General features: G+C 49.6%; 1 long non-coding RNA gene across 1 annotated transcript in view; it reads left to right on the top strand.

Moving 5' to 3' along the window:
* Positions 1–3,330: 3,330 nt before the first annotated feature.
* The window catches only part of LOC102473693 (uncharacterized), a 5,008-nt gene continuing 3,956 nt past the window's right edge, over positions 3,331–4,382 (top strand). Inside the window, exon 1 of the long non-coding RNA XR_335059.2 lies at positions 3,331–3,453. This is a non-coding gene — a long non-coding RNA (uncharacterized LOC102473693). The remainder of the gene's footprint in view (positions 3,454–4,382) is intronic.

A 4,382-nucleotide genomic window follows, 5' to 3' on the forward strand; every position in this document is an offset into this window, starting at 1 on the left:
AAATAAATAAATAAATAAATAAATAAATAAATAAATAAATAAATAAATAAATAAATAAATAAATAAATAAATAAATAAATAAATAAATAAATAAATAAATAATAGCAAAAACCTCTCAAAAAATAAATAAATAAATAAATAAATAAATAAATAAATAAAGATGGGTCATCTCCAAAAAAGACAGAAATGTAAAAAAGAATTTTAAAAAGTAGACATTCTAGCCAAAAATGGCGATATAAAACTAAAAATGTACTGAGTAAGTTTAATAAAGGATGAGCACAGTGCACTACAGAGCTACTGGTCTGAAAGACTGATCTCGGAGAGCAAAAGACTGGGAAGAACAGACACGGGATGCCGGCCAAGCGCTGGATGTGCCTGACGTGGCTCCCCAGAATGAGAGAATGAAGCCCTTCATCTCTGAGGAGATCACGGTGGACATTTTCTAGGATAGAGGACGCGCTCGTGATTCAAGAAGCTCTGTGAATGCCCTCTCTGCGGTGTGGCCGGTGGTGAACTAAAGCCAGGTCTCCCTACACATTTTCTGGGATGGAGGGCAGTTCAAAGCAGGTCCTTCCGGCTGCTCAGCTGCTGAGTACTCCTGTACCTGACCCTCCTTCACAGGCCAAGTATTGGGAAATGAGCCCGAGGGGACAGTTCCCACGCAGGACGTGAGTGAAGGAAGACACGCACCTGCACGCGGAGGCTCCTCGCCCGTGCGCCTCCCTCGGCCCCACAGCTGTCCTCAAGGCAGACGACGCCTCGCAGCGGCCAGTGAGCCCTCCAACCCGTTTCCAGCAAAGACCGGTAACGTCTCGGGGGGAGTACGTCGGCAGAAATCATCAGCCTCCTTGGGAATGTAATTGCTACCGTGGGAAAGAGAGAAGACGAGGAGCCCACAGCAGATGGACAGAATAAACGGGACAGCGGTAGTTAGACTTAGATCAACACCTGGGTTAAATGGCAGGATGAATTTAGCTGGAGGTTACTTTGCCACAAGATAAGTCTTAAGAATTCTCCAAAAGAAATATGTGAGCTATTAAAAGGATCTGAAGAGTAAGAAACACGGAAGACTTTGGCCTACCCACGCACACATTAGGGTCGCAGAAAGAAAAGCGGTAACGTGAGGACATGTTTGCAAGTGTCCAGAGAAACACCAGCCGGGTCGACGTTGCGTTCACCAACAGCACTGGGCATAGGGAGGCCACGGCACGGCAGTATCCATGCTGAAGGGAAACCGTCACCGTCCGCGTTCTGGTCACAGAGCGCACACTCACTGGAGGGAAGGAGAGGGATGGTAAGAGCAGAGTAGAAGTCTCCCCCACCGTCTCCACTCTCCTTCGGGACCTTGGCACAGACAACGCATGTGCCTGGCGTGACTTCAAAGCCGGGCCTGGGATTCAAACCACTGTGGGCCATGTGGGAATCCAGTGCCTTGACCACCCCACCACCTGCTGGTCCCAAAGGAAAACAATCTTTAAACTCAAAACTTTATATCCGGCTAAGTAAGCACTGCTACGTGGCTATCCAGTAAGGGCGTTTTAGACATAGAGGCCTTGACATTTCTATTACACAAAGACTCTCAGAGCCATTCCAAAAGACGGCACTGCAGCAAAAACGTGAGCCCCAGGAATACAGGGAACATGGACGGCTAAAGAATTTACTGAAACAAAACAAATACACATGTAATATTTAATTGATAATGATACATTCTTTAAATGATAGGAAGAATAAGCATAAGTATGGATGTGAAGTTAGGAATGACCACCAAAAAAATTTTTAAATATAGATTATATTAAAATGAGCAAAAAATCTATTCAAGGGAATTTAGAAAAAGGAACATAAAAAGAATATAATAACAAAAAACATGAACTAATATGGATAAATAATTCTGAATATAATATTAAGCATGATAAATGTGAGTGGATTATACTGGTCACCTATCAAAAGATGATGACTCTCAAAACAGATATTGTTGGGACCAGCAGTTAGCATAATGGCTATGTGGCTGGACTCCCATGTAGTTGACCGTGGTTCAAGTCCTGGACTCGGCAGCTAAACTCACACCGGGCATGTGTGCGTGCGTGCCCAAGATCCCAAGAGGAGAATGGAGGAAAAGGGATTGCGGCGTGGCATTTTCCTTGGGGGGTGATTTCTCGCTTTCTTTCTGTCTCTCTCTCTGTCTGTCTGGCGAGCACACACGCCCTATAGCAAAAATCTCTCCAAAAAAAAAAAAAGATACAATGACTTAATATCTACATGAGATAGGTAAGGGAAAAATAAATAAAATATAGAGCAGGCAACATTTTAATTTAAGACTAAATATATGTTCAAATAAAACCACGTTAAGAATCAAAAAGGTGACAGGATGTTGTATGCCCATTGTAAACAGCAAGAAAACACAATGATTGTGAACACACGTGCGCAAGTATGACAGTGTCAAACTCTATAGGTAGTAACTGATACAACTGTGGAGACACTCGATTTTCAAGGAGGCCAGACGGAGGCTGCACGCCGAGCATGCCCCGGGGCCCTGGCTCGGAGCTGTAGGCCCACACTGTGTCCTCCTGGCGGCCGGCTGAGCAGGGCGAGCTCAGCAGAGGCACCCTGGGGGCTGGGACGGCGAAGCTGGGTCTCAGGCACCTAGCCCGTCAGCTGACACTCACTGTGCGGCTGGGGTGTGAGCACCATTGCCAGGCTCCGCGCTACCAAGAAAATAGGCAAAATCCTGTCCTCGAAGAACTTAGCCACCTGGGCCAGCAGGTGGCATGGCAGTTAAGGCTCTGGACTCCCACATGGCTGACTGACGTTCAAGTCCCGGACCTGGCAGCTTGCTTTCTCACTTTCTCTCTTCTCTTGCTCTTGCTCTGTCGCTTGCTGGCCATTAAAATAAATAAATAAATAAATAAATTGGAAAAAAAGAACAGAACGTAATCCTCTAACAAGGGACGCGGCCGTGCGGACGTGTTTCCATCCTAGGGCAGGCTTCAGGGCAGGACTGCTCCAGGAGAGGTCTGGGCCTAGGCCCCGTGTCGCTGTGGCTTTAGGTACTCACTCTTCTTGCTGGCTTCAGCGTCCCCGCCTGTGGAGCAGAGATGCAAACAGTGCCGGGATGAAGGCCTCGGGCTAGGGCGACGTGGACAAGCATGTAACAGGCACGTGCGAGCTCGCCCCTGGCCATTCTGCCCCGTCACCCGTGCAGTGAGACAGACACAGTGCAGAGGGAGGTGGGGATGGGCACTTGAAAGCTCCGCCCAGGCTGTTCCTGGTTTGTGGTTTATGAAGTCAGCACTCTGGCTTCAGAGGCTCTGGGGGAGACGTGATGAGGAAGCCCAGGACTGCCATCAGTTTGACAGCAGGACAGTGGCCGTGAGGGTGCCAGGCCACAGAGCAGACAAGGAATGGCTTTTCGATGGCAGGAGGGCGTGGAGAAGGCCCCCCTGGGCTGAGCTCGAGGTGAGCCAGGGGAGGAGTGAGCCTCAGGGCCTGCCATCAGAGCACAGAGCTCTGAAACCAAAGGCCACGGGCTTCCACAGAAAGTCACCGTGAGTGGGAGCCCACGGGAGAGCCGTGGCCGAGGGCGGGGTAAGAGGAGGGCTGAGAGGCAGAGCGGAGTGGGTGGGAGTAAGCGCAGAGAGATGTGGCTTGGAGTCTCAGAGAGCACTTACGTGGCAGAGCTGGGGACAGGACTAAAGACAGAGCACTGGGCTAGAGGGAGGAGTGGCCTTGTGGAAGGGCCTCCTTCAGTGACCAAGGCAGCAGCAGAGGGCAGTCACACGTGCAAAAACAAAGGGCCCCGGCTCAGCACCCAGCTCAGCCCGGAGTCTGAGAGGCCAGCCCGCCAGGTCTGCAGACAGGGCGTGAGGGAGCAGGGCCAGACTGCCACTCCAGAGGGCCTAGCCCGGGAGAGGGCGCTTGAGAGCACGGAACATTCCCCGTGAAGTGCGCACGGGGCCGTTTGCATAGTTCTGACTTTCCTTGCTGAGATAGACCAGAATAACCACCCGACAGTTGCTATAGATATGCTCTCACCAGGACTAGGATTTATTTTTAAAAATAATTGGCTTCATTGTGCTAGAAATAGCTGCCGTACATATTATACGCATTCTTAAAGCGGGCTTGCTTTGGCATTTGTGCACCCAATAAATATAATTAATTCCTCTGCTTATGATGAGCTGAGTTAACTGGTTAGGTGAATAGCTGAAGGAGCCTTTTACACAACTGCCCACTGTGCTTGCTGAGAGGCCCCTCGGCCCCGAGTGCTCTGGAGGTGACAGTCTGAGCCTTTGTACAGTAAATCCACTGCATCCCCAGGGTCTCCAGGAGGAGTGGCAGGAGGGCAGCCACTTAGGCCCCTTAGAAGGGAGGACCGTGAGAGCAGGAAT

This window comes from Tupaia chinensis, unplaced genomic scaffold, assembly GCF_000334495.1.
Source record: "Tupaia chinensis unplaced genomic scaffold, TupChi_1.0 Scaffold000332_1, whole genome shotgun sequence".
Taxonomy (NCBI): domain Eukaryota; kingdom Metazoa; phylum Chordata; class Mammalia; order Scandentia; family Tupaiidae; genus Tupaia; species Tupaia belangeri.